Below are 22,369 nucleotides of genomic sequence, written 5' to 3' on the forward strand. Positions count from 1 at the left end.
TCTGTTTGCTCTGTAGGACAGGTCTCTACTTGCAGAGAGGGAGACGCGCCGCATGATTCAGACACGGCTCTGGAGTCACATCCCTCTGTAGATATTCTGGCTCGGTGTGACCTGAGCCTACTTAACCGCATCTGCCCTGGTTTCCTATAACCTACCAGGTGAATAGTTATTCACAGGGCTGTAGTGTATCTTGGAGGTAAAGTGCTTTAAAATAGCACTGGGCACAGAGTAAAGGTGTAACAAATGTCAGTCACCCTGAGTCAGTGTCATCATTTGTGCCCTAAAGCCCCAGGGAACTCCTTTAAGAGAAAGAGAAACAGATCCCAACACTGATGAGCAGAAGTCACAGTATCTTAACAAGACTCTAAGGTCAGTTTCCTTTCGACTCCTGTGAGTCAGGACCCTGGATTTTCCCAGGAGGTGGAGAACATTCCTCACCCTGAAAGGAGGGAGTATACAGCCTGTGTTCTACTTGCTGGTGACACGATCATGGACTGTGGGAGAAACCCCATACGCCCAAGTTCAAGTCTTGGCAGGTCACATGTCTCCAGTCACTGTTAAATGTAGAAGATAAAATAAGGAAAACAGAATGCAGCTAGTTAGTAAGAAGGTGGCATCAGGGCAAAGAACTATGGAAGGAACATGGCCTTTGGTCACTTTATGGAACTAAAACACGTTGTATACGACCACACAGGAAACTGAAAGTTACTTTCTGCTTTACTGGGATATGTAGGAGAGTCAAACATGTACAACTTGTATGAGCTAACATCATAAGTCCTACTGATAACATCAGCAGTAATACCTTTCACTTGCCTAGAATGCTAATTCTCCAAGTGCTTCCCTTGCCATTTTCTCATTGTACTCTTACTACGACCCGTGAAAGAGGACCACCGCATCTCCGAATTGGGGGAAGAACACTCGAGAGGATCTGGTGTCATGCTAACCCTTCTGAAACCCACCTCCCTGCAGCACAGGGCCAGTGAAGGATGGCCCGTTCCTGCCTCAGAGTGAGCAGACAGGCTGGTGTCCACACTGAACACAAGACTCCGGGGGCCAAACCATGACCCTCCACACCCTCATCCTATTCATGCTGGTCAGGAGGATGTTAGCTCCCCTGTTGTGGTCACATCCCACCACACGATGTTAGCTTAAGATGGACGCAGGACAGGCTGGACAGGCATCCTCGTCCTCATTTTGAATTGGACACATAAACAAAGTTCAGAGAGGTTAAATGACACAATGAAGGTCAAGCCAATAGAACATGCAGAGCCAGGACAAAGCAAGGTCTTTCTGACTCCCAGTGCGGTGCCCCGTGCAGTCTCACGTCTAAGCTGAGAATCTACTTGAGATATTTTTTGACAGCTATTTTACTTCCCAGTTTGCTTAAAAATTTTCCAAACAGCTCTCTGTGATTTTCACTTCACATCTTCTAAAAATTCTTTTCCACATAAGTCACTTCCTCCAGCAATCTCTCATCAAAGCACGCGCGCACACGCACGCACCCAGGCTGTATTTTTACCAGGAGCAGAGCATGAGTGAGGGTACAGAAACTGAGTACGTCCCCCATCTTTCCCCTCCTCCCTGGCCTCACTGCCATCGCCCTGGTTCTTACTATTTTATCATCTCTTCTGGAGCACTCTGCAGTCTCTTCTCTGGTCTCCCTGACCTGTTTTGTCCCAGCCCACTCACCTGTTCCACCCTGGCCTCTATTCCACGTGCCATCATTAGGGGGAATTCTCTGAAACACAAGGCTTATCATGTCTTTCTGCTTAAATGTCCCTTCCCTGACCCCTCATTGCTCTTAAAAGAAAGAATACGTTTCTTCCTAACTTGCAAAGTTCTTCCTCATCTTCCCTCACCACATCTACCCTTGTAAGCTAAGGTCCAACCATACAGTCCTGAACCTAGAGTTCATCTCCCATTTATCTGGTCTTGTCTCAGCTTAGGGGCGACTCCTCCAGGAAGCCTTCTCCGACCCTTTGCCAATCTCTGGATGAGATGCCTCCTGGTGGTGTGTCTAGGGCACCCATTCGAGCACCGATCCTTCCCGTAGCAGATGCTTGAGAACTTTGATTCTAGCTGCTGCCACACTGGGCACTTCTGAGCAGGCTCAGAATCACTGCTGACAACATCTACCAAAAGCATGCACCTCGAGGCTTTCCTCTTCTGGCTGCAGGGCCTCCTCTGATCCTGCCTACATGTTGGAAGCACTGCCTGGCCGCGTGGTGGAGGTCATACCATTGGGGCCACCCTGATGGCCCCAGATGGCTACAGCTACAAGGCGCAGACTCTTGTCCTCACACAGGCAATTCCAGGAGGTCATCTGAATGCTCCTAGAAGTCCTGGTGGCAAGGAGCTCTTGCAGCCCTGGAAACACACTCTCATACTGGCTTTCCCTCCTGCCCCATCCCCTCCCTCTACCTCCTCACTCCTGCTGCCCGAAGACGGCTTCCCAAAGAAGGACCTACACTAACGGACTTATCCGAGGTCCTGCTTTGAGGGGAACCTAACTGCTTAGGTGCAACACTGCTTTCCTCGTGCGTGCTCCGTCTCTCTGAGGGTACTTAAGCTCCGGGTCCCCAAATCTCTCTATGGCACATGGACTGGGTGTTACAAACAGTAGGCACTCAATCAACGTCACCCGGATCACAGAAACAATTAGAGGGAGGGAATCAGCTCTTTGCAGAATAAAGGGTGTTCAGAATACTTTTAAATTGGGGATTCTGAGGGGAGTGATTTTTAAAAAAAATTTTTTTTTTAATGTTTATTTATTTTTGAGACAGAGAGAGACAGAGCATGAACGGGGGAGGGTCAGAGAGAGGGAGACACAGAATCTGAAACAGGCTCCAGGCTCTGAGCTGTCAGCACAGAGACTGACGCGGGGCTCGAACTCATAGACCGCGAGATCGTGACCTGAGCCGAGGTCAGACGCTCAACCGACTGAGCCACCCAGGCGCCCCGAGGGGAGTGATTTCTACTTGCCTTCATTCATCGTTCAGCTCATGACAACCTGGTCCCTCCACCCGAGGGGCACCATAAGCTCTGTACAGCATCTCCCACCCTCAGCTGCAGTTCTTTTTTTTTTTTTTTTTTTTTCCAACGTTTTTTTTAATTTTATTTTTGGGACAGAGAGAGACAGAGCATGAACTGGGGAGGGGCAGAGAGAGAGGGAGACACAGAATCGGAAACAGGCTCCAGGCTCCGAGCCATCAGCCCAGAGCCTGATGCGGGGCTCGAACTCACAGACCGCGAGATCGTGACCTGGCTGAAGTCGGACGCTTAACCGACTGCGCCACCCAGGCGCCCCTCAGCTGCAGTTCTGATGGTAGTCCCAAATTATACCATCTTTCTGACAATCACTTTGAGAAGTCTGAGATAATGATCTTTTGCAGCATTAACAGTGAAGAGAGTTCCAGAAAAGTAAAAAGCCATAATCCCCCTTTGCCTTGCTCACCACTAAACACCAGCGAAATGTCCCCTGTGCTAATATGCTTTAAGGGAAAGCTTCCAGGTCTGTCTTCACTGGATCATGAATGTGGTTTGTGACTTCCTAATCTGGTAAGTCTCGAAAGCAAAATTACCTGTCTTGTATTTGAGGCTACATCAAAGTGAATGACACATTTATGGCAGCAGCCAAAACATGCGAGGCTCATCACGACTGAGAGCCCTTTCTCTTCTGGAATCTGGGGCGTGGGGTCCCTGCAGGCTTTGGAGCACTCATACGCCCCACCACTCGACACGGGGCTGCAGTGGCACAAGCCTGGCATCGCTCCATCACAGCTTTCAGGAGGGCACGTGTACCATGACCTCGGCCCTAGCTCTGCTGTTAAGGCTCATCAACCAGGCTTTCAGGAGGGCAGAGGCAGGCAAGAAAGCCTCAGCTTCTGGTCAAGGGCGGCCGGCTCTCTTGGCCAGGAAAGAGCGCCGCAGAGAGTACCGCAGTGGTCCCGAGAGGGGCGGCTCGCCAGGAGGCGTCTATTAGCACTGCCCTCCCACAGACCTCTGGCAGCTGTGGGAAGGGGGAGGTCAGAATTCCCTCAGAGACCCCTCTGCTGTCAGCAGGAACCAGTGCAGTTGCAGGCACCAGATCAACAGAGCCACCGATTTCTCTTTGTACTGGATCCTAAGTCATAAGGGCAAGGTACTACCAGAGGGTCACCTTTGACAGACCACCTGTTTCCCCAGCCATGGATTTTCAGATCTTGATTCTAAACTGTGGTGAGCGGTGTCACTGAAGACCACGGTATTTCATTCAAGAGACTCCTCATCCACCTGTTGCAAGGCCAAGTCCAAAGAAAGGCACCATTCACTTGCTCATTCTCAGACATGTCCGGTATGTGGCTACCGAGATGTTTCCAATGTAACGATGGCCTTTCGACCCCCTCCTCCTGAACGCCACTGTCCTCTACTGACCCTAACTACCGTAAGTTCGATGTGAAGACTAATCCCGTCCAAGCGCATGGCCTCGGCTCCCCTCTCCTCTAAAGCAGCAGGCTTCTGCGCCAAGAGCACCTGGCTGAGTGCAGCGGGCTTGCTGGTGAAAGCAGCTCCTATCAAGCTTTTTTCTCTCATGTATTAGAGCTCGTTATCCCTCAATAAGCAATTCTCTTCTGTTCCCTTTCCACGGCACCCAGCCCAACGACCTATGCCAACACCAGACACCCACGAAGACCTCGCACACACAGATTCAGAACCTCCAAAAAAGTAAAAGGGGCAAAAAAAGGCAAAACGACAGTCATCTTTTTCCTTTCTCAATTCAAAGTTTATGATGATAATCTGCTAGAACTTTTTCTGCTTCTCTTGAGTCACAGAAATGGAAGTTTAACAAAATTCACTGCAACCAAATGATAAGCTCTATCCTGGTGAGTATGTCAGAAAGACATTAGTAACTTGTTTTCTTGGCTCCAGCCTCAGAAGCATGGACTCAGATTCACCCGAACGAATCCACTGATTCCATTCATTTTGTAGCAAAAGCACTGCTCTATCCAGCTGCCCTCATGATGCTCTGGATCCTGCTGTTTATTTCCAAGAGGTGCTGGGAAAGAACCAGGAAGATAACAAGGGGAAACAGAGAGGATGGCAGGACACTGCAACTGACTGTGAAGGCAAAGTGGGCACATCTTTCCCCAAGATCTTTAAAATTGGCCTCAGGAACTCAGCCGGCCCACAGAATAGAATTTTAGGTTTGGGAATGAATTTAGAGTCAGTCATTCATTGTACTCCTCCATCAGAGATTACTGAGAAATGACTGTATACCAGACATTGTGCTTGGGCCTAGGGACACACAAATACATAAGGCATAATCTTTGGCTTCAAGGAGACAATGTAATAGAAGAGACCGCCATACAGGCAAATTATAACCACATACTTACTTTCAGAGCACAAAAGAGGGACCATATGAGAGGCTGTTTAATCCAACTTCCTTATTTTAGAGATGAGTTAACTATGAAATCCAAGAAGATTAAGAAACCTGCCCAAGTTCCCAAGGGAAGACGTGGGACCAGTACTCTCTGCTTCTCTGTGCTTCTGACTTCCGGCCTGTCTCACCCACCCCACCTCCCCACCTGTCTCTTCTACCTGGTTGATGCTGGAGTTGGGTACAGACAGCCTTTGGGGATCCATGCCATACTCCGACTTCTTTCACTGCTAATTTGGGGGGGGGGTGTGTTCTTATTTCCCCTGTTGTCTTGGAGCTCACAGGGGAAGCCTACTCATTCCCATGTCCTACTCATTCCTGACTCACCCACACTACGTGGGTGATCACTACGTGTTTAATGAACTAAATCCCTGTGATTTGATAATGGGCTTATCCAAATGAATTTTTTTCTCGTGACAAAAGGAGTCAACACTGCACTGGAACCAAGACGTCAGAAAAGGCAGCTCCAAAAGTAGACTGGCAAGAATAGGGTCAACACATGTACAAGGAAGCACTACTGACCTTTACTTAGAACTCTAACACATGGAGCCTGGCTCTAGTCTATGCCTTCCGTCTCATAACTTGCATAACCACTAAAATGCAAATTATTTGGAACAAAGATTCTTTGGCACAGATACCCAGTTTCCTTAGGATTTGTCATCTGTTTACAAGGCAGGAGTGGATTTTTTTGTAGCTCACACATGGGATTATTTTCCAGAGCCATACAAGGGTCCGGAACTGTCACGGTACTCCCTGAGAAATGGGAAGAAAGTTTATGATGATAATTCTTCGTTGAGAGCTGTCTGCTTGGAACCACCGTCCTCTTTTAGATCTTCTTTGGATTTACCTAAAATCTGCAAGAATGAAAAGTAAAGCCCCGATCCCTGGGCCAGTCTCACTCCTCGTCAGTGCAAATCTCTAAGTGATCTCCCCAAAGCCCAAAACCAGACCACTCAAGGAAACAGCCTGGAAGCCAGCGGTACTTTAGGGAGAGAGTTCAAATCCCATTCACCTCCCAACAATGTACCGGCAGTATCCTATAGGCCACTGGGCTCAGGAAAGTGGAAAATCAGAAGTCAGACAAGAAGTATCAAATGATCTTAACCATTTTGTGGCTTGAAAAACTCTCAGTGCTCTGGAACCTGTTACTAACGTTGATACTGTGCCAGCTACCTGCCCCCAAAAGTGGCATCTATCAGCAAAAGGTGAAATAAAGGCTGACAAAGAGCAGCAGCTTCAGCTTTTATACAAATAGCAAGTGATTTGTGACTTGGTTCTACCGCTTCGATCCCAATCCAAGAATGAAGTACACTTAAGTCTGATCTGATTTCATCTGTACTAGATCTTTAAAACATGTCTCCGAAACACACTTGATTATTCTGGTGGCAAAAGTTCTGAATTCTTTTTTGTTTTTAAAATTTTTTAAGGTTTGGGGCGCCTGGGTGGCTCAGTCGGTTAAGCAGCCGACTTCGGCTCAGGTCACGATCTCACGGTCTGTGGGTTCGAGCCCCGCGTCAGGCTCTGTGCTGAAAGCTCAGAACCTGGAGCCTGTCTCGGATTCTGTGTCTCCCTCTCTCTGACCCTCCCCCATTCATGCTCTGTCTCTCTCTGTCTCAAAAATAAATAAATGTTAAAAAAAAAAAAAATTAAAAAAAAATTTTTTTTAAGGTTTATTTATTTGAGAGAGAAAGGCAGGGGGAGGGGCAAAGAGAGAATTCCAAGCAGGCCCTGCAGTGTCAGCACAGAGCCTGATGCGGGGCTTGATCCCAGGAACTGTGAGATCACGACCTGAGTTGAAACCAAGAGTCAGACACTTAACTCACGAAGCCACCCAGGTGCCCCAAAAGTTCTGAATTCTAATCTCTTCCGAAACAGTGTTTTACAGAAAGCCCTTTCCAACTCTTCCTTCCCTGTCAGTGAAGCACCGAGGTCTCCGCTGATGCCGGAAACCCGATCACGCCAGCAGACTCGGTCGGATCTACTGAAATGGATGGCTCTTCCGGGAGTGGATGCATCATCCATTCACAGTGAGCCATGAACTGTTCTCCCCAGAGCAGTACAGGCCCTCTCACTGCACAGTCTCCTGGTCCCTGCTGTAATCCAGGGCGTTCATCTTGGGACAAGTAACTGGGCTTAGGGGCTCTGCAGTGACAATGAAAAGGACTTTTTTCCTGGGACAAGCTAATTGATCTGTCGGGCAGTGTATTTATTAGCAACACACCCCAAGAGAAACTTACTGTCCCTTTTCTCTGTGAAGAACTGTCCTCTAGGAGTCTATTGTTCTGCTGAAACCAGCCTGCTTAGTGGGCTTGGGTGTCTTGCCACAAAGGGCATTGTTTTGTTTTATTTATTTATTTATTTATTTATTTATTTAAAAAAAATTTTTTTTTAACGTTTATTTATTATTGAGACAGAGAGAGACAGAGCATGAACGGGGGAGGGGCAGAGAGAGAGGGAGACACAGAATCAGATGCAGGCTCCAGGCTCTGAGCCATCAGCCCAGAGCCCGACGCGGGGCTCGAACTCGCGGACCGCGACATCGTGACCTGAGCTGAAGTCGGACGCCCAACCGACTGAGCCACCCAGGAGCCCCAACTTATTTATTTTTTAATTGTTGTTTGTTTTTCTTAATCTGCCTGGTTCAGACCTTTCAAAGAAGGTCAAAGTGAGACAAGTGTCAGGGAGGAACAGGCCCTCTTCCCCCACCCTTCCTTGGTGCACGAAGGCATCTGCGATGCTTGGCTCGTGTGTGTAACGCAGGGAGAGATCTGCATGGAGATGCAAAAAGTCTTTCATTGCAAATGGGGCAAGTGTGAGCTTTAACATGAGCATTTGTTCCACTATCGCTTCTGAGGGACGGGGTACAGCAGCACTCAGCACAAGAACCCCAGTGCGGTCTGGTGAGAAACATCCAACTTTCTAGTTTAAAAATGTCGCGCTGATAGAAAAGTTGAAAGCAGAGAACAAGCATTATCTGAATAGCCTAGATTCACTCATTATTAACATTTTGCCACATTTGCTTTCTCTCTCCCCCTTCCTCCCTCCCGCTTTCCCCCTTTCTCTCCATTTAAATGGTCTTTTTTGGAGGCGTGAAACCACTTTTAAGTAAGATGCAGACATCATGCCCCTTCACTTCTAAGTACTTGGGCATGTGGTGCCTAAGGGCATCCTCATACATCAACACAACACTTTATACCGCACCCAAGAACTTTAAAGCTGATCGAATGGTGTAAAGTCCATATTCACAATTCCCTCACTGCCTCCCCAGATGGCCATGACAGTCGTTCCCCATTCCCTCCTTCCAGGCAGGAAGCATCTGACGTTTCCTAAGTCTCCTTTACTTTTTAATCTAGTACCGTGTCCTGCCTCTTCTTTGGTTTGTTTGATTTTTGGTCCTTAATGCCATTGCCAATTTTTTTGAGTCCAGGTTGGCTGTCTTATAGAATACTGCTCGTTTAGGGTTTGTCCGTTTCTTATGCCAGGTGGGTACACAGGTGAGGTCAGAATCAGCTTACTGCACCACCACCCAGAGCCGGGCGGAGTGTGAGGTCAGCCCAGGACTCATGATGATCTGTGTGGTCCCCTGGGGCAGGTGGTGACCGCCAGAGCTCCCGTTTGTAAAGGTGTACTCTCCTCTCTGTAACCAATTTGTAATTAATGTGTGTGATGCATAGGATACTACTCTCAGGACGCTCAGCAAGTTCTGACTGCTTCTTATTTCTGGTGCCTCACTCTGTAATGCCCTGGAAATGTCTGTGGGCAGACTGAAGTGAAAAAAAAAACAGTGAAGGATCTTATTTGAAGGACAAATATTCAGGAACTCTTAAAGGGATCATAGAGCTCTGGCTGTAAGAAAGTCTCTTAAAAGTCAAAGAGCAGTAACTAGAGAAAAGGCCAAGGGTTACAGGATGGTCAAGAGAGTCCTAGACTGCACAGGCCAATGGTGAATACGGAGTTCTCTGGCCAACATGCAGGCATTCACTTACATATCTGGTTACTCTTCTCAAGGGCCTGGCGCCTGCTATGCCTAAGGGTTAAGTGACAGAAGTCTTAGTGACAAAGAAAAACCCTCTGGCCCGCCCACCAGACCTCTAGGAAATGATCCTCCTGAATTTCCCTTCTGCTCTGCTCCACTCCCCTGTGGTTTCACCCCATTCCCTGGGAAAGAGATAATGCCACATCCCTTCCTGCCGCTGCTCCAGCAATTTCCTTCCTTACACTATTCCCATGCTGGGGGATCATGGCAAAGCAGGGAAGGGCCTCCACCGTTTTATAGTAGCTGGAGAGTGAAGAAGGCCTGGCTCTCCAAAGCGGAAACCTTTACTATACTGGAATAAGGACCATGCCCGGGGAGGGGATGCTTTCTCCCTGAGGTGCAAGCTGCTGTTGCTTGAATCTGTATGATCAGGCACAGGTGGGAAGAATAATTCACTGGCCAACATAAATAGACCATTTACATTTCTGAGACAGAATTTTAAAGGGATTATTAAATACAGCTTCTAACGAAGCCCATAATGATATTTTTCTTTATGCGGAAGCCTGGGAGTTCGACTGAGGAGGGCACACACGGCTTGTTTTCCAGATAGTGGTTTCATATCAGCTCCCGATCAAGTGCAGACACAGAGGCAAAGAAGAGATGAAGCTGTCAGGACCTGGTAGCCAAAGTCACTGCCCCCTGTAGAGGAGAGTCCTGATGGCTTTCTCCTGTGACAGTGCTGAGCCCGTGTGGGTGTGCGGATGCCTATCTGGGCTGAGGGCAGGAGCCACATTCACCCAGATCACTCTCATCAGGAAACACGGTTGAGCAAACAGCACGTCTCTCAAACCAGCCAATGTGAAAAGCAAAGCACAGGGCACCGAAGAGAAATGTGCCTCAACGGTGGCTCGTCTGGCTAATTGCTGATGAGGGACTTGGCATGCTTTCCCAAACCCTAACATTCTACTTTTTCTTTGACTTTTAGCTTTCTGTTTCTCCCAGGCAGATCTCTAACCCCTTTAGAAAATGTCTGAGGATGTCAACATACAATTAAGTTCCTGGATTCATCCCAAATTGAGATCAGGTCAAAGTTTCAGGATGTGGGGGTGTCCTCAGTCAGACTAGAAATATTCCTTTAGTTTTACATCATGGAGACTTCATGGAAAATGAGTCATGACCATGCTCCTTTCTAGCCATGGAGAGGCACATGAACCACATGGTTGTGAATGAAACTCCACACGAGTTGGCTGCCATACATCCTGCAAAATTATTCCCCTTCGTCCTAAACTTCTCACTGCTCCTATATAAGCATGCCACATTCCAAATGAAAGGATATGGAAGTTGGACACAGCTGGGACTCCCGACTCCTCCAAGTTCTGTCTGGAGGGCTGTGTGCTCTATGGTCCTTTCACCAGACGAGGCTGAAGTGGCAAGAAAGGCCATTTCTCAGCACCTGGCACTCCTGCTTGGGGCCCTGACTCCAGATCTCTCTGAAGGTGGCATCTAGAACATCGCTCACTCGCTCTGCAGCCAGGGCATCTTGTCCCACCTCCTAGAAGCTGTGATTCGGCTAACCTCAATGGGCAACTCGACGAAGCTTAGACTCCAACCTTCCCAATTCTCGGGAGCTGCTCTCATCTGTGCTCAAAAAGCCGGGGCGTACCACCATCAGCATCAGCAGCTTCCCCTGTCATGGCAGCCTTCCAATCCAGCATTTAGGTGCCCCTGGGAAGCAGTTACCTGCACGGGGTGATCAAAAGAAGGGGGCCGTTTCTGCCTGAGCCCAGGATGTCCCTTTGCTAAGGCGATGCAGTAGATTTGAACAAAGAGAAATATGTGTTCCCATGGAGTCTGGTAGAGAAAGCAGAAAACTTTCTTTTTACTGCACGCAGGAAATGGCTTTCATAGATGCTAACCACAGTTGGGCCATCTGTACAACCACAACATAGTTTCTCTTTAATAGATGGAAGGTTTTTACCCTTTGCATCACTAACCACCAAAAAGAATTCCCACCCTCCATCTCTACGGCAAGAAGAGAAAGCGACAAGTCTCTTTCCTTTCTGCCAGCCAGGGGTTGCTAAAGCAGCTTTTTCATTCAGAAATGAGGTTTGTTCTACAAGGTAACTATGACCCAACCCTACTGATGAGTGATGGATGAACCCTGAACAAATTCAGATGCTTGCACCCTGGGGGGACGTCCCCTCAGAGCACGTGCTTTATGACCACGATCCACAATGGGTTGCGGCCAAACATTTGAAAAAGGTGCTTGAGCAACTGCTGGCTGAGAGACGAGGGTCTGCTGAGACCCGGCCAGCCCCGCCAGGCAGAGATGCCATGAGGGAATTAAAACAAGACGGAGGCCCGGACCTGCAGCCCCTTGCTCTTGAGGCAGCAGAGCAGCCTGTGAGGGTCTGTGACCCTCTCCGGGGCAGGGGCTTCAAGCTGCCCTTCCTGTCACTGTGAGGCTCACGCTCAGCAGCGTGAGCGTGTTCCTCATTCTCACTGCCCAGGCGAGGGAAGGAGGCTGGGAGCTAGGAGACACTGCCGCTCTCATCCAAATGCTACAGCTGAGATGAAAACCAGCAGACACAACAAAACAGAATGCCCAAACTATCCAGCTGTACTGGGGAAGAGGTTTCTCTAAGAGCGAAGACGATGGAGACAATAACCCAAATGTATCAGCTACTAAGTTTATTCGTATTTTGAAAGAGTGCTGGAAAATCTGATGACCAATCATTTCTGATTCTCAGCTAATACTTTTAAAAACCTCTTTACTGAGATACAATTCGCATACTCAAGAATTCACCCATTTAAGGTAGGCAAGTCGGTGGTGCTTCGTATATTCAGTTATGCAGCCATTACCACAACCTAATTTTAGAACATTCTGTCATGCCCTTAAAAAAACCCTCATACCCATCAGCAGCCATCCCTAGGTCCCCAGCCTTAGGCAACCACTAATCTACTTTCTCTATCGATCTGTTCTCTCAACTAACACTTTTTAAATCCTAGGTTTAAGATCTTAAAGCTGAATTCTGAAGCAACATGTCTCAAATAAAGAAAAAAAAAAGGCAACAACACGTCTCTCAGTTCATGCCTATTACATCTTCCTATAGGAAACGCAATCCTCCCACTCCATCCTCTATGCTGATGGTCACACAGAAATTTCGTGAAGGGCAGGGAAATAAGAAACCTAGACCTGCGACAACGGCAGTATCTACGCGCTGCTAGGGGAACCCAGTCCCGCACATCACCAGTGCCAGTTTGGAGCTTTGTCTGAAAAGCTGCCGGGCACACGCAGGGCAAAAACCTGCCCTTACCACTTAATTTGTGTTTCTTTTTAAAATCTGAGTCTCAACTAACCAATTATGAAAACGAGGATAATACTAACTGCCTTGAAGGATGATGATTAAATGAGATATTCCTCCGGTCAGCTCTTGTTTACTGACGGCCTCCAGTGGGCGAGACTCTGCTGGTCACGGGAGACAGAGACACAGGTCTCTTACCCTCACTCAGTTTATCCACGCAAGACAGATACACAGATAAGCAATTACACCAGGAGAGAAGTGCTACTCAGCAGGTGCACTAGGAGTCAGGGTGTTAGTTGGGGAAGGCTGTGGGGGGAGGGGGTGGGTGGGTGTCTGAAGTTTGAAGGATGAGAAGGAACTTGCCAGGAGCACAAACTGGGATAAAGAAGTTCAGAAAGAGGTAATAACACTCGCACTACACGTGAAGGCAACTCAGCACAATGTCTGGCACAGAGCAGAAAATCAGTATTTCCTGTCGTCCCCACTCTTATTCTCCTAAATCTTTGAAAAGATGCTCTGGAATCCAGAAAGAAATTAAAATCTTGCTGCTGCTTGAGAAAAATTAGTGGATCTAGGTCTTTAGGAGTTGCTTGTTCTATCTTTTTCCAAGGCTAATTCATATTTGGCGGCAAAGCAGATTTTAAATTTCGACTTCTTCCCCTACCCCAAACTTTTTATCCTGAAAAATTCTAAGCCAAGAGAAGCTGATCTGCTTTAATCTAGAATAGTTCCCCCACCGGCAGAATGGCCCACAGTTTGGACTTTTCTGACTGTTACTGTCAGCATCTTTCAAGGCATCTGGGAGTTCTCTGGCACCCGATCCTTGGACCACTCTTCTCGACCTACACTCACTTCCCGAGTGACCTCGTCCAGGCCCAAGGCTTACTTACCAGTTATGTGTCGCCTTTCCCCAGTGTCTTTCTTATCCTTGGCCCAGACCTCTGTCCCTAACTCCAGCCTTCCATACCCACCTGTGCAGTGGGCTTTGTCTGCAGCGGCTTGCCACATCTTTGCCGAGGGCAACGACACCTGGCGGTGCTTACCTCTCAAGACCTCCTCTCCTGAGACTACCCCCCCCATCATCCCGCCTCACGCACGTGCTCACTCTCTGGGACCTGCAAGCCCCTCCTTCTGCCCTCCATATTCTCTTCCCAGACAGTGTCTTGGTTCACTTCCTTACCCCCGTAAAGTCTTGGTTCCAATCTCAATTTCCCAGGGAGGACTACCCTGACCGTCCTATTCAACACTTCACCCTCGGCCCATGCTCCTGATCCCCTACCTCCTCCGATTTTTCTTCCCTCCCTAACACTTAGCATTTTCTGACACACCACGTAATTTATCTGTCATGTTTACTGTCTAGCTCCGTGCTGGAATGAAGACTCCACAAAGCTAGAACCAATGTCTGTTTTGTTCACGGATATAACCCAAGCACCTGGCACAGTGCCAAGCACATGGTAGGCACCCAATAAGTATCTGTTAGAAGAATGTATGAATATTGAGAAAACATATCAACTTCGCACATTATAAATAGATTCCAATAACGATACCTACTAAAGTAACAATTCTCTGTGTTGGCTAAGCCCGTAGCTGCCGCCGGTCCCAGCACTAAGCACTAGGTCCTGCAGAGCAGGCACAGGAAAAGCATTTATTCACTGCAACAGATGGCAGGCCCCCTTCGACTGGCTGTCAGTAGCGTGGAATCTGTCCTAGGCTGGCCTCGGCACCACCCTGAGAGCCTGCAGGATGTTCAACAATCCTGTCATAAACTGCAATCTGAGGGACCAGAGGCTAAGATACCCTAATTGAAATGTAAGTAAGGGGTAGAATTAAGGGGAATCCTCAATGAATCTTTTGCCCCCTCCCCCGCTTTGGTGTCCATGATAACAGCATTTGCAAACAAAAGAGAACAATAAAAAAAAAAAGTGGTATTTGGATTCATTTTATGTGAAAATGCAGTTCCGGAACAATCAGGTCAGGGACCTCACTTGCTATGTGCGGCAAACGAGTTTTTTTCCTTGCGACTGGCTACCTTATGCTGGGCTGCTTTTGTTTGGTTAGTTTTGGGGGGCTAGTTTTAAAGTCATTTACAGAACTATGTTACAAGCCAGAAACAATGCCTGAATCCAGCTTTAAAGCGAAAACCAACACTGAATGGATGTAATGGGAGCAATTAGCTAACTGTATACTCAGCCAACTGAACAACTTGTCAGAATCTGCCAGAATTATCCAGGGGTACAGAGTAGCTACAGGCAGCAAATGGAGTTGCAGCGGAGATGAGCACTCCCGCTAGCTGTCACACGAACCATGTCAACGTCAGAGAATTATGCAGATACTTTCTTGTTCAGCAAGAATCTGCGCTGGTATACACAATGGAAGGCGTAAGATGGTGAAAAGCAACTAGAAAAAGATGCCAAAAAGTTCTTGGGGCCTGGTGAGAATCCCAGGGATAAAAAGAAGATCGTAAAAACTTCAAAACCTGCGAAGAGACAGGGGCAGGGGAAAATGAAGTTATATACAAAGATGCAAGAATTCCAAATGGCTTCAGACTTCTAGAAGAAGCCTGACTGTGGAGCAATGTCCTCACAATTGTACAGACAAATAATGTTCCACCTACAATATCATACCCAGCAAAACCACGAACAAAATGTGAAGTTAGAACAAAGTCACTTTCAGAAATGCCAAGTCTCAAAAATGTATCCCCCATAAACCATTTCCTCAGGATGTTACTGGAGGATGAGTTGTCTAAACAGTAGAATAAACCTAGAAAGAAGAGAACAAGGGATCCAAGAAACACAGTAGCTACACAAAGAGGGATAAAACGCAGGCCTAGAACAACAGCTGGACAGAAAGCCAAGAGAACAAAGAGCCCCAACTGGAGCAGGAGGGTGGAAGGGTCCAGAAGGGATGGGGGGAAGGGGGAGTGGGGAAGGAAATGACAGATTTTTCTGACATAGTCAAGAAGAGTATTGACAGGGATTTTACAGGCTTGCTGAAAGAGTTTGGAAAAAATTTGTGAGGGGGACACAGAAAACCAAGCAAACTAACAAATACACATATATATACATGAAAGGAAATATAGCATCAGTCCACATCCTGGCTCAGTGGTGAACAATACTACAGTGACAATACTGTCACGAAACTGGGAGACTGGAAGGAGGACAGGGGAAGCCGAGGGGCAGGTGCCACAAGAAAACAGTCCTCTTCTTTTAAAACACGAGCTGATGCCTTTTTTTTTTTTTAATGTTTATTTATTTTTGAGACAAAGCAAGAGTGAGGGTGAGCAGGGGAGAGAGAGGGGTAGAGGGAGAGACTCCTAAGCAGGCTGCATGCTCAGCAAGGAGCCTGACAAGGGGTCGATCCCGTGCCCCTGGGATCATGACTTGAGCTGAAATCAAGAGTTGGATGCTTAACCAACTGAGCCACTCAGGGGCCCGAGAGCTGGGGCTTCTTAAAAACTAGTTAACAGGAAGTTAATAAATCATGCTTAAAAATGATAAACCAAGAAATAACACTACACTAAACACATGAGTTTAAAATATGGACCAGGGGTGCCTGGGTGGCTCAGTCATTTGAGTGTCTGACTTTGGCTAAGGGCATGATCTCATGGTCTGTGAGTTTGAGCCCGTGTCAGGCTCTGTGCTGACAGCTCAAAGTCTGGAGCCTGCTTCCGATTCTGTGCCTCCCTCTCTCTCTGCCCCTCCACCACTTATCACCTCTTTCTCTCTCAAAAACTAAATAGACATGAATAAAATAAAATAAATGAAATGAAATCTGGACCAAATCAGAACTAGCCAATGGAGTGTAAAGCAGTAGTCTCTGGAAAGCAGGGCCTGGGACTAGGTCAAAAGACTGAGCAGCACATTTGACTTCGCCAACTATGTACCTGTAGGGGTTAATACACCTTTATGTCCCTTTAGCAGAAGAGAAAGGGATTTTTATGTGTAGCCAGCAGTCTGGCAGTATTAGGCTCTTGGCTCCCTTGATGTGCAGTGTGTCTTTTTTGACCTTTGCCCCTCTTGTCATTTAACATGTTTCTTATTGTTTATCCTTAATAAAGATTTTCTACATGTGCAATCCTTCCCGTAACACCGAAGTACCTGAACTGAGCTGTATTTGATAGCGTTCTCTGTGTGTGTCACTTGTTCCTTTGCTTCAATTAATGTATTTACTCATTCAAAATGTCTCACACTCGGGCCATATGCTAGCAGCCATGCTGATGCCAGGGATACAAAGAAAAGGATGGCCTCATCAGGGTTCTGAGGGAGCTACAGCCCCTGAGGGCACCTGCCAAATTTCAGGGATGAAATCCTCTCCCTGCTCCTCCCACAAACACCTGGCATAACACTTTTCAGTGTTTCTCAATACTGTTGGAGAAGTCCCTGTGGTTATTAAACATGCAAACTCCAGGGCCCATCCTGCATCCCGAATCAGAACCTCCGGGCACGGGGCCCTGGCAGCTGTTCTCTATATACTAGGAGTATAGGACGATCTGAAGGCTGCTAGTTTAGAGAAAGTCCCCAAGACCTCCCACTGAAGCACATTACCACTCGAATAATTATCCAAACATTATGCTTTGAAGAGAAACTGAATGGGCTGTGCAAACATTCAGGTAAGTCTGGGTCAGCAGGGCCAAGTCACTGAGGAGTCACGAGGCTGGTTTTCAGGAATAATGGTGGATACATAGATTTAGGACTGAGGGGAGGCCAGGAGGAGGGTGGGTTTGAACTCATTAGGCAGAATCACTCCACTAGAAAAGCTGGTGGAACAATGTGTTCCCCAGGTGTGCGGTGCTGAAAGAATGAGACAGATGAAAGCGAGAACATTTCTTCCAACACTTGATACAAAAGATTTTGGAGAATCATACTTATTTCTCCATAGGTTTTGTATGCTGTTAACTAGAATACGAAGAGCACAGAACTGTTCACAACTCTCATGGGATGAGAAGGCCCCTCATTTTATCAACGGTCCATCCCAAGTACACAGAGTCCAAGCACCAAGTAGCACAATTTTGCTATTATTCTGAAGACTGCCGCTCAGGCAGACAAGCCGGCCCTTATGATGACGAAGTGAAGTGAATTCCAGTTATTGAAAGTTGGAAGAAAAACAGAGCGGGCCTTATCCACCAAGGCTACAAGGGGCAATGGCACTTACTCCACAGCTATTCAGGATGGGCCTCCTCTTCCGTCAGGCACCGCTCCCCCCGCTGTGTGGGGCGGCAGGCACTGATGGCCACGTGCTTAGGAGGAAAAATCAAACTCCACAGTGCCTCAAACTTGGCCCCCTTCCAAAGGGGGGGCAAAGGCAGTCAGTCCCACCACTGTGGCTCCTATCCTGTGCTCAGCACGGGTCGGGATTCCTGCCCTAATAGTAGGGGAAAAGGAAGAGAGACCTCTGGCTGTCACTTCTGTCACTTCCAGCAGCAACCCCCCACCCATTTTTTGGCACTGAAATTCACAGTGAAGATGCACAGATGAACAGTGCACTTTCTCTTCCACCAGTTTAGTACATGTACACTCCTGTGTAACTCATGCCCCAAGTCAAAATACAGAACATTTCTATCATCCCAGAAAGTTCTCTTCCCAGTCAATTACCACCCCAATCCTGACTTCTACCATCACAGATTAATTTTGCCTCATTTCGCACTCATGGAATAATATGGTATTTATTCTTTTGTATCTGGCTCTTTCATGCAGCACGATCCTGAGGTCCATCGGAGCCACGTGGACCAGTTTGTGCCGGGTGTCCAGTGGCCTATTCCCTGTTTGTGCCACACTTGGCTTATCCACTCTCTGGCTGAGAGGCACCTAGGCTCTCTCAAGTTTTGGGCTATCATGAATAATACAACATTCTCATATGGGTTTTTTTTAAAAAAAAAACAACAACTTTTTTTTTTTTTTTTAACGTTTGTTCATTTCTGAGAGACAGAGAGACAGAGCACGAGCAGGGAAGGGGCAGAGAGGGAGACACAGAATCCGAACCAGGCTCCAGGCTCCGAGCCTCAGCACAGAGCCCGACGCGAGGCTCGAACTCACGAACCGTGAGATCGTGACCTGAGCCGAAGTCGGACGCTCAACCGACTGAGCCACCCAGGCGCCCCTATATGGGGTTTTTTTTGTAGACATGCTTTAATTTCTCCTGAATGAAAACCTATAAAAAGTAGGATGCCGGTCACAGAGTAAGTATATGTTAAACTTAACAAAATGTGATACAGACAGCTGAAATGATTAACATTCATGGTCAGGCTCCCACCGGCAGTGCACTGACAGTTCCAACTGCTCCATATCCATAACCTATGGTCTTCTCAGTCTTTTTCATTTCGCCCATTTCCGGGGGTGTGACCTGAGATCTACTGTGCATGTGCCTGATGACTAATGATGATGAACACTTTTTTTTCATGTGCTTACACCTGTATTCTTTTGTGTAATGTCCATTTTTTTCCCTTAAAAAGTTTTGTCATAGTCTTTTATGTATATGTATCAGACACATATTTTGCAAATATTTCCTTTTGTTCTGTGACTTGCCCACTTAATGATGTCTCTAAATGAGCAGGAGGAGAGTTACTGGGTCAACATAAGAAGGAAAAAAGTAGTAACATCAGAGAGTTAAAGAAACAAGCTGATCAGCATTTCTTCTTTAGCAAATGCAAAACCATCATATTCATTCCATTGCCTAAGAGTAAGCTAAATTTTAGACAGACAAAATCTTTGATGGCCTCCCCTTCAGATAGATGTTGTGCTGCAGAGCCAAAGTAAAGCATGAGAAATGACTAAAATGGAACGAACATGTTTCTATCAAATGAGAATCAGGGAGAGAAGTCCTAAAATGCCACCAAGATGGTCAGCAAATCGGAAAGTTTTGTTTTTTTAGTTATTTATTTTGAGAGAGAGAGAGGTGAGTGAGCAAGCCAGCAGGGGAGAGGAGCAGAGAGTCCCAAGCAAGCTCTACAGTGTCAGTGTGGAGCGTGATGCTGGGCTTGAACGCACAAACCGTGAGATCATGACCTGAGCAGAAGTCAGACGTTTTAACCGGCTGAGCCACCCTGGTGCCTCTGTTTTTGTTTTAAATAGGGGGAGGGAAGTGAAAAAGGCAAGGCAAGGAAGTCTTTAAAAGCTTCATACCACATTCTGGTTATTATACAGCCCATTCCCCTTTTTTCACTCCCTCCACAAGCTGATTAAAAAATAAGGAAGTTGTGGTGGTTAGAGCAAGGCGTTAAGATAGAACGACTTCTGGCCTGCAATTCATCTAATTCATCTGCTGTGGGGGCTGCCCCGGCCCTGGATCGATCACTCCTTCACATTTTCTACTTCAGTGACTGAGACACACAGCGACCAATTTAACTGTGAGAGGTCGTGAGCATTATTAATCATTAATGCTCTGCGAGAGCGTCCACCGGACAGAGGCATTGCGGTATTAGTTGCTCCTGATCATCTGGCAAGGCCAACAATCACGGCCGCCCGCTGACCCAAGACCTGCCGCCTCCTGTGGCCTACTTGCAGCTGTGGCAGTTTGCTTTCTTCCCTCTCCTGTAATTAATCCAAACAAAACCCTTTAAAACAGAAACAAGTGAAAAGGAACACGAACGAGGATAATAATAAGGATAAACTGTTGCAGCAACCCCACCTGTCCAGACAATCCTGCCGGCCTGGAATGCTCTGGAGAACATCTGTACTTCCTCGGGATGCAAACCCCAGAAAAAGGCTGCACAGCCGGTCTGTTGCTGCAAGCAGAAGCCATCGGCTGGAGGCAGGTGCAGTGGGTGGGGGAGGTTTCCATCAGAAGGGAGGAAGAAGGGGAAAAAGGTGGGATCTTATACTATTGACATGAAATTGTCAAAAAAAGACTAAAAAAAGAGATGAAAGGTGGGACACTCCTGCACAAGCTAAGCTCTATCCAACTGAAACAAGTCTGGAGACCAATAAAAAAAGCCTCTTCACCGAATCAATTGATGGGTCAAGGGTACACACACTGGGGGGGGGGGGGGGGGTGGGAAATAGGTCCGGGGGCCCTAAAATTAGTCTCCTGGTGGGGAGAGTCCATGGACTCAACTAATTCAGTGATCCTTCCAGAGCCAGCCAGCCATTTTGTGTTGGCCTTGACATCTTTTTTTTTTTTTTTTAAGTTTATTTATTTATTTTGAGACAGAGAGAGAGGGAGAGAGAATCCCAAGCAGGCTCAGCACAGTCAGCACAGAGCCCAGCACAGGGCTCAAACTCATGAACCACGAGATCATAACCTGAGCCGAAATCAAGAGCCAGCCACTCAACCTACTGCGCTACCCAGGCACAGCTGGCCTTGCCATCTTATAAATGCTGTAACCTGCCCTCTGGCCAGGTTTCAAACACCCAGATATTTTGATTTACAAGGAAATGTTTGAGTTATTAGAATATCAAGTTCATATTTGCCAGAAATATTGAACCTTAACCTGGATTAAACCTTTACTTGGATTATGCAACTGGTCAAAACTCTAAATGATCAAAAAGAGACCCAGTGAACATGTTTTACTAGTCCCCTAGTCACCAATTCTTTTCTTTCTGAGGCAACTGCTGTCACCGGTTTCTTGTGTCCTTCCAGAGTTGTTCTCTGTATTTGCAAACATCCGACCATTCATAGACTACCCTCCAGTAGCTGATTTCCTAGTTTTGTAGGTAGAACTTAACTTCCTACCTGATCATTTGTGGCAGATCTCCCTATAGTTTGAGTCTGGAAATAAACCTCTGCAAATCAGATTTTAAAAATCCTGTTTCCTCTTTCCAGAGCCATTTCATGCATATCCAAACAATACATATTTGTATATATTCTTTCTCCCTCCTTAACATAAATGATTGTATGCCCCCCCTACACTATTCTGCTCCTTGCTTTTTTCACTTATTTATATATTACCTGTGAGTGCATAAAGCATATCCTCATCCCTTTGTTCTACTGTATGGAAGAACTGTAATTCATCAGGCAGTCACTCCAGACAGGCTATCAACGATGATCTTTTGCCACTACTAACACGGAGCGCCACACCCTTGTCAAAGCATTATTATCAAACTCTCTGGGATCTCTGCCCGTCAGGTGAAAAACAGCATCTCCTTGTTATTTCAATTTGTGTCTCTCTTTTTATTTACAAAACTCAGCATCTTTTCTAATGTATAAGAGCACTTGTACTTCCTCTCTGGTGAGCTTTCTTTGCCCTTGTAAAAACCTGGCAGTTGATGTTTCTTTATTGATTTGTATAGGTTTTGGGTTTTTTAATTTTTTATGTTTATTTATTTTTGAGAGAGAGAGAGAGACAGAGCGTGAGCAGGGGAGGGGCAGAGAGAGAGGGAGACACAGAATCAGAAGCAGGCTCCAGGCTCTGAGCTGTCAGCACAAAGCCCAACGCAAGGCTAGAACTCACAAACCATGAAATCATGACCTGAGCCAAAGTCGACTGAGCCACCCAGGAGCCCCTGATTTGTGTAGGTTCTTATTAGGGAAATTTGCACCTTGTTTGGCTTTGAGTTGCAAACCTAGTTTGTTATTTGTCTTTATTTATGGTGGTCTTTGCTATGCAGAAGTTATTATTTATTATTATTTTTTAAATGTTATTTTGAGAGTGCAGGCAAGTGTGAATGCAAGCGGGGAGAGAGGGAGAGGGAGAGAGGGAGGGAGGGAGGGAGAGGGAGGGAGGGGGGGGGGGGGGGG

At 46.9% G+C, this 22,369-nt stretch overlaps 1 protein-coding gene across 2 annotated transcripts in view; it reads right to left on the reverse strand.

Moving 5' to 3' along the window:
- The window catches only part of CFDP1 (craniofacial development protein 1), a 119,256-nt gene that overhangs the window by 11,196 nt on the left and 85,691 nt on the right, over positions 1 to 22,369 (reverse strand). The window lies entirely within an intron of this gene.

The sequence above is a fragment of the Panthera uncia genome (assembly GCF_023721935.1).
Source record: "Panthera uncia isolate 11264 chromosome E2 unlocalized genomic scaffold, Puncia_PCG_1.0 HiC_scaffold_20, whole genome shotgun sequence".
Lineage (NCBI taxonomy): Eukaryota > Metazoa > Chordata > Mammalia > Carnivora > Felidae > Panthera > Panthera uncia.